The 13,203-nt window shown below is 42.1% G+C and overlaps 1 protein-coding gene across 10 annotated transcripts in view; it reads right to left on the bottom strand.

Annotated features, from left to right (window-relative positions):
* The window catches only part of CLIP1 (CAP-Gly domain containing linker protein 1), a 144,523-nt gene that overhangs the window by 98,128 nt on the left and 33,192 nt on the right, over positions 1–13,203 (bottom strand). For 4 of the 10 annotated variants that reach the window (XM_060401139.1, XM_060401141.1, XM_060401142.1 and 1 more), the window contains exon 1: positions 1,646–1,727. The exons of the other annotated variants lie outside the window; for them this stretch is intronic. The gene's annotated coding sequence lies outside the window, so the exon portion shown is untranslated. Of the gene's footprint in view, positions 1–1,645; positions 1,728–13,203 lie in introns of those variants that run through there. 10 annotated transcript variants of the gene reach the window in all.

Raw genomic sequence — 13,203 nt, 5'->3', positions numbered from 1 at the left:
CGTGTATACTTTCAGGCCTTCCCCATAAAATCTTCCCACTCTTGGCCCTTCCAGTGGCTTGATGGAGATGAGCAGAGCGACTTCAAAAGCATCGAGGGAGGACACCGAAGAAACCTGAATCCCTGCATCACTTTTCTTCATTCCCCGCCATGAAATACCTACCCCCGACTCTTCTATAACTGAAAATAAACTTCCATCCATTTAAGTCATTAAAATTCGTGGAGTATGTTACAGCAGCTAGCTTTTCTTACCAAGTGACAAAGAGATCAAAACTCTGCTGAGACCTTGGAAAACATCTCAGCTAAGTAAACTCAAAATAAATTTGAGGATAAGCTCCTGAGAAAGACATGCTTCACACTATAAAAAGCATGATTATATGAAAGACAAGTAAAAGTACTATTTTTTTTAAAGGCAAAAAGACATTTTACTGGCAAGAGCAGAAATATGTTTAAAGAACACAAGTGTGATTGTATGTAAGATAAGACTGATGGTGAGTTGATAAATGTTCAAGAGTTAGGTGGTGATGGGACTACTTCTCTACATATGTGAATGAAACTGTCCACAATAAAAACTTTTTATTATAGAAGATAGTTTAGTAAAATCCAAACTCCACCTTCTTCCTCACCCCTCATAACCTAAAGAAAAAAGCTTAAGCACTTTACAGAAGCGAGAAGTTCCTCAAAACAAGCAGTCCCCCACAACAAGTGTGGTGTAAATTATAAGTCCAAGTGAAAAGGAATAATCATCTTCATAATTCTTATCTGATTTCCTAAGGTCTTGTTTCCTCTTTTGCTGTTGCTTTTTGGGTTTTGTTTTTGTTTAGTGTTATTATCTTTTCAATGTGAAAAAAAAAAAGTGGCTCTAAAAAAAGAAAAGTATGAGAAGAGGGTTAGATTGGGAAATGAGACAGCTGGATTCTGTCCCAGCTGGATGACCTTCAGCTAGCACTTAACCCCTTCCTGGAACTCGGCATCCTAAGGATAACTCATTAAATAAGATCAGTTTCTAAGTCTGTCCTTTTGTAGTTCTACTGTTTTGGATTCAAATACAAACTCCCTAAGTGAAAGGGCAAGGATTCAAAAGTGAAAGGAAAGCTACCGTGACTTCAACTTTGCCAGAGTTCAGAGTGCCCTGACGTTGGGGAAGAAAGAACCACACCTGATAAGATCAGCCTCCAAAAAGCACTGCCTCCGAGGCAAATCAGATCTGCACTTCCCTTCAGCCCCTTCACAGCCCATCAGCAAAACAGAAATACTCCATTTACGAAATCTGGAAATTCTACTGGGAGGCCAAGGAAGAGTTGAAGAGTTTGCAATGAATTTAACCTGCCAGGAGAGGGAGTTTAACGCTGAGCCTCCAAAAACAAGGCACCCACAACAGCAGAGTGGGCACCTGGGCACTTGGATTTCTGCTCAGTCCTGCTGGGTGCTGGGGAAGAGACGGGGAGCATCAGGCAGGTTAAATGTCTTAGCTGCAGGCGGCTGCACGCTGAGATTTCTGAGTGCCTGTCTAATTCTAAAATGTTGAAAGTCTGTACACTTAGAAGGGAAGGAGAGAAGAAGTTCTGAGAATAAGGCAAAGTCTAGTCGAGAGGAAAGATGTTTCTGAAGCTGATTTTCAAGTCAAGCTAGAGACAAAAACTCACAGGGCTGTGTTCTAATATCCTGTTCCGGAGACTGGGAGCTTCATTCACAGCCTCATCCCATCCCCTGAAGTCACGGTTATGTAAGTGTCTGCTGCCGGCTGTGTCACTTGCTGTCCCCCACCCCCACCATGGGAGACGCTGTGTAACCTGAGCTCCCCTGCTTCACCCACTGAAAACACTTACACAACACTCTGGTCACTTTCCAAACTGACTCGTATTTATACCAAGGAAAGGCAAGTTACTCAATTTTTTCCATCTTTCCGTTTCATTCACACTGATACATCTGTACATACATTAAAACACAATTAGAGCTGAAGTTCATTTATACATTTTCTTCAATTCCTGAGTAAAACAAGGAAAGTCAAGTGTTTTCAACTTCACAGAAGGATATCAAAATCCAATCAGTAAGCTGATGGGCTTGCCTGGGCCAAGTGAAACAGTTCTCATCTCCCAGCTGAAATGAGGTGAAAGTCCTCATATGGCAAATGCAGAGTCATGCCTGTTTATGCACCCAAGGCCCATACCCCCCTGCTCTGCACAGCACATCCCCTCATGCCAGGACTTCCGGGGGACACAGGAAATGACTAGAAGAATAAAAGCAGATGCATCATCTCCTCTCGAGGTCTCTTCCGCCTGTGAGCCCTGCCCTCTCTCCTCGACTGGACTGCCCGAGCCACCGTGCAGTCTTCCATAACTGGATGATGAATCAGTTTGGTTTGTACACTGCGCGATGACTAAGTTTCTCCTGGTCAGGGATGAAACTGGTCTCTGCATCCAAAGAGCCTAAAAAAGTACTTGATGCACAGTAAGAGTTTTAAAAAGTCCTGAACTGACTCAATGAAACAAGAACCCCTAAAACGATGCAATACTGGGATTTTCCAACCTGAAGCAACCTGTATCTCACCTTCTAAGCATTTGATGAAGACAACAACATTAGAGGGTTTCCCAACCCTGGGATCTCCTTCAAAGAGTAGGCCAGTGAGGCTTTGGGCAAATGATTCAATTACCACCTCCAGTGAAAGCTGTGTAAGAGCTAGAAGTCTCGAATTAGATTTCCTTTGTGGACACAGAGATACTTGCTCTTTGCAACAGAAATTAAGTGTGAGGTAAATGCATAATTTTGAACTTTCTAATCATTGTATTTAAAAATTTTAAATACCAGGTGAAATTAATAATCTATTTTTGTTCACCAAATATATGCAAAATATGACTTCAAATGTAATCAATATAAAACTGCTAACCAGTTATTTTACATTCTTTTTATATTAGGCCAAAATCCAATTGTGTTATTTTTTAAATTTTATTATTGGAGGACAATTGCTTTACACTGTGAATGAGCTATATGTACACACATATCCCCTCCCTTTTGAGCCTCCCTCCCCCTCCCATCCCACCCTTCTAGGTCATCACAGAGCCCCAAACTGAGCTCCCTCTGCCAGACAGCAGCTTCCCATTAGCTGCCTACTTTACACATGGTAGTGTATATTTATGTCAATGCCACTTTTCCAATTTGTCCCACCCTCCCCTTCCCCCCGTGTCCACAAGTTCATTCTTATGTCTATGCCTCTATTCCTGCCCTGCAAACAGGTTCATCTGTACCATTTTTCTAGACTCCATATGTATGCGATAATATACAGTATTTGTTTTTTTTCTTTCTGACTTATTATGAAGACTCTAGGTCCATCCACATCTCTACAAATGACACGCGGTTTTTTTTTTTCCTTTTCACAGCTGAGCAATATTCCACAGTCCAATTATGTATCTTATACTCAGATCTCAACTTGCACTTGCCAACAGCCATACATGGCTTACGGCCACTGTACTGGGCAGTGCGGCTCTTGAACTATGTGTAAGGCAGACCCTAAGGATGCTCTCCCCTTGACATAGATAATGAACTTGCCAATCAGATATCCGAGTGTCCCTGGGTATGCAACATTCATCTTTCCCACCACATTACAGGCTTCCCTGGGAGATCACACAGTAAAGAGCCTGCCTGCAATATAGGAGACCTGGCTTCGATCCCTGGGTCCAGAAGATCCCCTGGAGAAGGGACTGGCAACCCACTCCAGTATTCTTGCCTGGAGAATCCCATGGATACAGGAGCCTGGCTACCGCCCACACAGTCGCAAAGAGTTAGACGCCACTGAGCAACTAACACAACAATCACATTACAACTCACGTGGGAAAGGAAACATGGATAAGCTCTTGAATGGAAAGCTGTGAATAATTTAGTTGCTCTTAAGATAAAGATGAAAAAAAGTAACATTTCCAGTAAGAGGACCTTTGAAATATCTATTTGACAGCAATTCAGGATGCAAGAAGAAGCCCTGCTCATAGCACAAGGTACTGCCCAGTTAAACTGACGGCTCAACACCGTTTGAAAACACACCCACGCAAAACTCAAAGCAAAGAACAGAGACTGAGTTGCAGATGAAAATTTAATAAGTGTGTCTCAGGATACAAGAAGGGAACCTGAGAGGGAGTGCCTGGCAGATTTAAGGGCGACAGAGCAGGAGGCAGTGTTTCAAGTACAAAGAGGCGAGTGAACGCATCTTTCTTCTGAGGCGGCTCCACGCTCAGCTGCTTGTGGCATTCTGACTGCAGGAAGCCAACACAGATTCGGGGAAGCGTGGAGTGAGAACGTGCGGAAAGACAGGACCAGAGCCTGGAGGGGAAAACTAATGGGAGAGAAGGAGGGACGAAGGATGAGACCTCACTGTCACTTATTCATTTCCTACTCACCTGTGTTTCTTCCCCCGTGAACTTTAGTAAGTTGGCTTTGATTCAGAGATAGTCTAGTGGTTAAAATGTAAGACTGAGAGGAAAAAGCACTGTCCCAAGAATCAACACTGGGGAAACGTGTCGGTCTACTGAATGAAGACACAGAACATGTCTTGTGGGATGAAGAGAGGCGCACCTCCTCTGGGACAGAGTATCTGGCAGGTGTTCAATGTGCTGGAACAGTGATGAGTGACATGGAGCCACCTGCGGTCATCCTAAGGTTCAGGCCTCCTGGAAGCTTGCCCCTGAACATAGAGAAAATGTGTGTGATGTCACCAGACACAGTTTAGGGCACAGTTTAGAGCCACTGCTTCACATCACTGCAATACCAAGTGAGATAACTAGAATAAAGAGTGAGCAGGGAACTGGAGGCATCTGGTTTAGCAGCAGCTAAGTGGTTGGCTTAGAGGGTAAAGCAAGAGGTAAGTCTGCAAAGGCTGGGTGATGACAGAGGCGGAGATCCAGATGGCCCCTCTGTTTTTTATTCCACCACCTCCAGCAGAGCATTCCAACCATAGGGACTAGTGGGGAAGATCAGCCAGGGGAAAAGTCACACAACCCTCCCCAAAATAAACATACACAAGAGGTGAAAGATTGCCACTTTCCCTTGTTGAATGAGAGAAAACGAGAGAATCCACCTTCCAGACAGCTGACTGTCCTGCCGTGCAATATGCCTAAAGGTGGGGGCAGGGGGCCGGGGAGGCAGCGTCTGCCTATCTGGAAACACCCTAGAGAATTCCATGAAGGGACTTCCACGGTGGTCCAGTGGTTAAGATTCTGTGCTCCCAACGCAGGGGGCCCAGGTTTGATTTCTGGTCAAGGAACTAGATCCCACATGCCACAACTAAGAGTTTGCAGGCCACAGCTAAAGATCCTGCCTGCCACAACAACGATCAAAGATCCCAAATGCTGTAACTAAGACTCAGCATGGCCAGATTAATAATAAACAAAATAAATGTTAAAAAAAAAAAAAAAAGAGAATACCATGAAATACTGAGACACAGGACAGAGCCTGAAACATCTTAAGACATCCACAGCAGCAGGAGACTAAGACTTAAACTAAGAAGCCCTATACAAGGCAAAGATTGAAACTGAGAAAACTACTATTCAGTATTTAATTTCTCATATAAATTAGAAAAAGCAGCATCTCAGTCTAGCCTGAAGATTACAAGCACTCTTCAAAGATCACCTGGCTAAAGACACAGAACCTTCTAAGGACTGAAAGTTGCCTGATGCCTTTCTCACAGTTCATCCAAGTTCTTTTGGTACTGCTTTTGATAAGTTTATGGTTAATCCACAAGCTGAAGATGGAGCTGGTAATAATTTATATTCATGGAGTGCTAAATTTATACTTTTCAGAAATCATTATAAAGCATGACACAAAACAATAATGCAAGTTAAAGGGAGAGAAAAGAAGACATGGGAGACAGGACTGAAGTTTAAATGTAAAAAATACCAACTTAACTGTAATGCCGCTTTTCAGTACTCCCACATCTACCAACTTAACCAGCCTGTTTTTATAGGGTTGACTTATACTAACTCCCAGGAGACGTGTATCTGAGTAAGTGCACTAGCAGCTATTCCTCAAACACATGGTCCTCACAGGACTTCCCTGGCAATCCACGCTCCCATTGCAGGGGCATGGGTTCGATCCCTGGTCAGGGGACTAAGATCACACATGGGGCAGGGAGGGGGTTTGTCAAAGAAAAACCAGACAAACCATGATCCTCACTGTCTTCACTTGCTGACTTCAGATCACTGTGCCTTTTACACGGTAGATTATCTAACAAATATTTATCCAGTATTAAAGACATGTCTTTTTTAAAAAATTCCACTGTCAAAAGAATTATTCATAAACACCAGTATTTCCTCAAAGATTTCCAACCCCTGAGTAACCCTTGCTACCCAGAGTGACGACAGCTACAGGACCACCCAGATGTCAAAGAACTCTCGATGGGTTACTGTGGGGTGGAAATCCTTGAGGAAATACTGGTGTTTATGAAGAGTCCAGGAGGCATAATTCTGGGTCTTCTTTAGCCTTTTGCCACCTTATTGTACTGGACGACCACAAAGATTCATTTTCACCGAACGTCATCTAGGTAAGTATTTATATATATATTTCATACACAATATATAACTTTTTAAACAGGCCAGACTCCAACAGCCTTAAAATTAATACAAAGATTAAAAAAAAAAACCACATCTCTAGCCAAGGATAAAGTACAGCAGATGAAAATAGTGTAGTCACTGTTTGCCTAAAAGGATCAATGTGAAAAACCCATTTCGACACTCAAGGGCAGACACAAGCAGGGAAGGATCAGAAAATTAATTGGCCTCTTAATTCAAATGGTGCTACAAGGAAGTTGTACTTTCAATTTCTAACTGGTAGAGCCCTTATCGAGCAATTTATAAAGTCAGTCTACCAATCTTAAGTGTTGGTCTGAGAATACCACACAATAGGATGCTGAAGATAAACAGAAAGTTTTACATCTTTCCATCAAAGTCAGAAGTAGAATGTTAAATGATTCAACACTCAGTTAAGGATGCTTGCCAAATAAAGTCAGAATAGGATGTCAATAGAAAGACATAAACCCCTTGAAAAATTATTCTGTGTTCGAAAATTACACGTTTTTAAATTCTGAAGCATATATGACATAGCACCAAATACAAGTTGTACCCAGAGTTTCAAAGTCCACAGCTGTTTTTGAAAGGAGGGGGAGGATGCCAAAACCCAAGCAAAGCAAAGAAAGCTGGAGCATTCGATGACTTTTCTAAGACGGAACACTGAGCCATGATGCGTCGGCCTGCAATTATGAGTGTCTCTGCACAGTTCAGTTTGGACAAAGATTTATTTTCTGTTCCTGTTACTTAGATAAGCAGAAAATAAGCAGTCTCCCAGAGTTCCTCCATTTGCAAAGGACTTTTTTTTTTCAAAGAGCTGAATAATTTGAGCTATTCTGCTCATTTATACAAGTTTTCACAAAATTCCTACTATTCTGTAACTCTAATACCAACAGCTTAGAGACAGATCTTAAATAAGGAACTGAAATGACTAGGCCTGGTTAGTATCTCCCAGAAGAACTTACTTAATAGGTCGGCAGCAGTCAATTATACTAATGTGTAAAAAGGAGCAAGGGTGCTTAATATAGCATCATAAAATTTTAGAATTAGAAGAGACCTGCAATCTAGTTCAACTTCCTCATTTTACCAAGGAGGAAACTAATTCTAAAAAGTGAAACCACTTGTCAAGGTCACAGTTACTTAACGGTCCAGGACTTAAAGCCCAGTCTTCAGTTTAAAGACTCCTGACCTTCATCTATGCAGATAAATAAAAGTTTTCTGGTCTGTTACAAACAGCAGTGAGATGAGTGAGTCAATCTCAAGGCAGGTTAAAACTCATTTCCTTTTCCAGCCTTCACAGAGGAATCAAAATCGGCATACTTTTCACTTGCCCTTCAACAATCACACGTGGCCCATTCCAAATGCAAAAGCTCACCAACTGTTTGTTCTGAACAGGAAAAGGGCACACAGACAACAGAAGAATCAATGACTTCCTCACTGTTTTGTTTTTTTTTTTCCTCTTTATAAAAACCTTCTTGCTTTTACTTTGCATATGAGCAATTTTAATAGTTGCAGGCTGGGAATTCCCAAGCGGTTCAGTGGTTACGACTCAATGCTTTCACTGATGGGGGCCCGGCTTCAATCCCTGGCCAGGGAACGAAGATCCCGCAAGCCAAAGGAAAAAAGAAAATAGTTGTAGGTCTTTAGAGGGAATGGAAAAAATAACCAAATTTCAGTTTGCACAATCCTGAAGGATACTCGGCTATTTCAAATTTATTCAGATGTCCCTAAGACAGTTTTCCCGTACAACCACCCCTGAGGTTGTCAATGGAAACTAGGAATTGGTTTCATTTGGATCTTAATAACCCAACTTCATTGTTGGTTATTTTTTACCTTTGTAGGTAATCTTCCACACAGACACACGGCAAGTTTCTATCAGATCTTACAAAGAAACTCCTTTGAGTTAAACAGTGGGAAATCAAACTGACAAACATACAAAAGGGCCTGAGGTTTGGCAAGGCACAAGTTCTGACATGAGAAGCCCGAGTTCCTACTCCATGCGAAATACTTAGCTCCTCATAAATTAAAGTTCATCAGTGCAAGCTGTTGTCTAAAAATGTGCCCTTAGACAGTGGCAAGGGACTCTGACTCAAAGTAGTTTTCTATACATGGCAGGAAATAAGGTTTTCATTTCCCAGACTAGTAGAAGTGGGTTTTCCCCCATTCAACTTACATGAGAGAAGAAAACTGAGGTGCTAAACCCCGACTTCCTTTAGGAATGGGCATGCAGGAAGACAGAAGGGATCAAAGGGGAGAGAAGAGTTCAGATACTGTTTTACAGATATTAATTCATTTAATTGTCATGATGACTATTTGAAATTCCTTTTATCCCCAGTTCAGAGATGAGAAAACTAAGTTCTAGAGGTTATCAGTTTGAACCAGATCTTCCAGAAAGCATTAACATAAAGTGAATAAAGTAGCAAAGTAATAACAGAGCTGGGATTGGCTGCTGGAGAAGACTCTTGAGAGTCCCTAGGACTGCAAGGAGATCAAACCAGTCAATCCTAAGGGAAATCAACCCTGAATATTCATTGGAAGGACTGACGCTGAAGCTGAAACTCCAATACTTTGGCCACCTGATGCGAAGAATTGACTTATTGGAAAAGACCCTGATGCTGGGAAAGACTGAAGGCAGGAAAAGGGGACGGCAGAGGATGAGATGGTTAGATGGCATCACTACTCCATGGACATGAGTCTGAGCAAGCTCTGCTGCTGCTAAGTCGCTTCAGTTGTGTCCGACTCTGTGCGACCCCATAGACGGCCTCCTACCAGGCTCCCCCGTCCCTGGGATTCTCCAGGCAAGAACACTGGAGTGGGTTGCCATTTCCTTCTCCAATGCATGAATGGGAAATGAAGTTGCTCAGTCGTGTCTGACTCTTAGCGACCCTATGGACTGCAGCCTACCAGGCTCCTCCGTCCATGGGATTCATCAGGCAAAAGTACTGGAGTAGGGTGCCATTGCCTTCTCGGAAGCAAGCTCTAGGAGTTGGTAATGGACAGGGAAGCCTGGAGTGCTGCAGTCCACGGAGACACAAAGAGTCAGACATGACTGAGTGACTGAACAACAAAAAATACCCAGAAGTTTTCCTATTTATCACCTACAACCAGGTAGTTTTGAGCAATCATCATAAGAAAGACTTGCAAAAAAACCTTAAATGATTACAAAAATGCTGCTGTGTTGTGCTCAGTCATGTCTGCCTCATTTCTACCCCATGGACCTACAGACCAATAAAAGGGGCTCCTGCTCAGAGCAGGGAAGCCTCTCCTTGATGCAAGCCCTAACGTCTTAGTTTTATTTCCTATTACCTGCCCTCAAAGTACAGAGCAGTAGACTGTCTATCTGCTCTAATCTCAGCAGGCTACCCTTTATGCCTTTGCTCAATCCAATCCAGCCTAGAATGTCTTCTCTTACCCATCGCTGCCTAGAGACCCTCCATCTCCATCAACGCCAACACAAGAGCTACTTCCCACTGTGTTGTTACCATTCAGTCGCTCAGTCGTGTCCAGCTCTTTGCAGCCCCACGGACTGCAGCACGCCAGGCCTCCCTGTCCTTCACTATCTCCCAGAGTTTGCTCAAACTCATGTCCATTGAGTCAAAGAAGCCATCCAACCATCTCAACCTGTCGCCCACTTCTCCTCCTGCCCTCAATATTTCCCAGCATCAGGGTCTTTTCCAATGAGTCAGTTCTTCACACCAGGTGGTCAAATTATTGGAGCTTCAGCATCAGTCCTTCCAGGCAATATTCAGAGTTGATTTCCTTAAGGACTGACTGGTTGGAAGCTTCCTTAATCCTCTCTCACACACAGAGAGAAAAATCCCATGGACAGAGGAGCCTGGCAGGCTACAGCCCATGGAGTCACAAAAGATTTCGACATGATCTAGGGACCAAACAACAAGCCGTGTGAAACGGACTGTCTTCCAGGGCCCTGGCACGCCTCTGCTTTAGCCCCTAACTGGCCCACTGTTAGCTGCCTCACCTGGTGAGACAGCTGCTTATATTCAGCACAGAGTCCTCACAGCTCTCAAGAGATTTTTGATAAATCAGTATTTCTGGGGTTTTCTCCTACCCCACAGGACACTGTTGATTGGTCACATTCATCTGAAAAGCTTTACTATAATAAATCTAGCCATTTGCAAAACATGCCAGGTGACTCACAGTCAATCAGTGATACAGGACTGGTCTTTTCTGTCTTCCTGGGCCTCTTTGGTATTTGACAGCACCAGTGACTCCCTCAGCACTACTGTCATCACTAAATCCCCACATTAAGACGGCAAACCCATCAGGTGAACAGGGCAGGTGTTACCCCCACTTTACAGAATGAGAGACTAGAAGTCAAACAACTAGTCCAACTTCACAAGATTCACAAGGAGCTGGGGCTGAAGCAAATTCAGGACCGCAAACATTTTTTTTTTTCCTTAAATCTTTATTCCCAAGGTTCAAACTTCACTGGAGAAAGCAAATGCTTTATACCAATATAAAAGCATGCATATAGCTAAGTAATACGGCACTATGAGGCTTGTGGGATTTTAGTTCTCCAACCAGGGCCAGAACCCTCATCCCCTGCATTGGAAGGTGGATTCTTAACCATTGGACCACCAGGGATGTTCCTCAAACTTAAAATAGTCCTGATTCCCCTCTTGTTGGTGCGCTGAGAATATTTCCTGTGAAAATGTTACACTTTTAATTACGTCAAAACAGAAACACAGGGCTTCCCTGGTGGTTCAGTGGTAAAGAATCCGCCTATCAATGCAGGAGACACGGGTTCGATCCCTGATCCAGGAAGATCCCACATGCTCAGGAGCAATTAAGCCCCTGTGTCACAACTAATGAGCGTGTGCTCTAGAGCCCGGGGAGCTGTAACCGCTGAGCCCACGCAGCCTAGAGCCTGTGCTCCACAAGAGAAGCCACCAAAACGAGACGCCTGCGCACCACCACTAGAGCATAGCCCGCACAGCAACAAAGACCCAGCACAGCCAAAACTAAATATATAAAAATATTGAAATATATATATATATAAATACAGATCCAGCCATAAGACATTTTTTAAGTATAAAGAAAAAGATTAGAAGGATATACTCCAAAACACTGCAACAATTTTCTCTGGGCAGTAGGATTATGGATAATTTGCTTTTTTCTCTGTCTTTTAATATGTGTGTTTATATCTTATGCATTGAAACCACATATTAAAGGATGACTAGTGTATGTTATTAAAATGCAAAGGTCCTGGTAAAACTGGGATGCAAGGCGAAAATAAACCCAAGAACCTCAAAAAAGTAATCACTTCACTAGAAAACGTTCTTTTTAAAATCTAAATTTGACTGATTCTAGAATCTCAGTGTTGAAACTCAAGCAAGCCACATATGCCTTACAACAGAAATTAGCAATATACTTTTTTCCAGTCACCCATGTGTGAAAAAACACTTAGTGATAAAAAGTTTTCTTTCACTTAAGCTGTAAAAAAAATAAAATAAAATTACCCTGCCTATAAAGTTTATTTTTCTATAGTCTGGAAAAGTAGAGTCTATGTATCTTCCTTCCTGCCTTAAGTTACTAGAATGTAATGTTTCCAGTAAGAAATCATTCTATGGACGAAACCAGATAAAGAAAGAAGGCAGGTGATCAAAAGATTTGATTGAAATATTTTAAAGAAAATTTTCCTAATATCTCATCTTTCCTGAGAAGACAGGGAAAAAAAGTATGCCAAATATTTCAGTGTTCTACTTGACTAGGGGGCTGTAGAATCAGGGAGGGGGAAAAATCTATTAAAGTTGGCTTCCATTTTACATCAAACCCAAATTTTGGATGATCTGCACGTCCTGAACATCTGGATCTTCAGGCCTTTAACTTCAGAAAAGATACAGTAAAACAAGCACTTGGCAATTTTAAGTGTAAAAAATGGGCAGAGTTAAAACTGGGATCTAATCCAAGCTATACTTAGACATAAGTAAGCAAAAGAGAATACAAATACCAAACTACTTAATTCAAGTCAGAAGTATATTAGACCTTATGCTTATATAAAACATTAGGGCAGCGAAATGCCTGTCTGTAGTCTCATTAGGATTCCTAAGAAGAGGCAGATGAGAGTATACTTCCCTAGGGAAAGAGATATAGGAAAGGGTTCCCAACAGGGATTCTGTAATAGGACTACTATTTTGCGAAGACTTCTTTTAAGATTGCGTTGCTGAACCACCATCAGACAGACAATCAAAAAAACAGACCCACCCATTGAGTTAGTGCTAGTGGAATCTGTCTTTCTGTAAGTGCCAGATGGAGATCTGAAAAAAAGCTCTTTACTAAACGTGGCCAAGATTCCTTGGTACTTGGTGCCAGGGCCAGGATATTAACCCAGATGTCCTAGCCAAATTCAAGGTTGGTTAATTACAGTCTGCCAACCCACCGGAAAAAAAAAAAAAAGGCTCTTCTGTTCCCGATTTGAAATCTGAAGAGGTCACTCTTGAAATTCTTGTATAGTACCATCAGTCAATATGTTTTCCCTTAAAAGTGCATTGTAACTCAAGTGCTGATTTAAAGCATATGGATTCCTTGAGTTCCATTTACATGGGAAACATACATTATGTATATTAAAATACATATATAAGATGCTATATTAGTTTGAAAACCTCCCTAAACAGTCATCTAAAAAATTCATATTG

The sequence above is a fragment of the Ovis aries genome, chromosome 17 (genome assembly GCF_016772045.2).
Source record: "Ovis aries strain OAR_USU_Benz2616 breed Rambouillet chromosome 17, ARS-UI_Ramb_v3.0, whole genome shotgun sequence".
In the NCBI taxonomy this organism is placed as follows: domain Eukaryota; kingdom Metazoa; phylum Chordata; class Mammalia; order Artiodactyla; family Bovidae; genus Ovis; species Ovis aries.
This window is presented reverse-complemented; position numbering and strand designations above follow the sequence as displayed.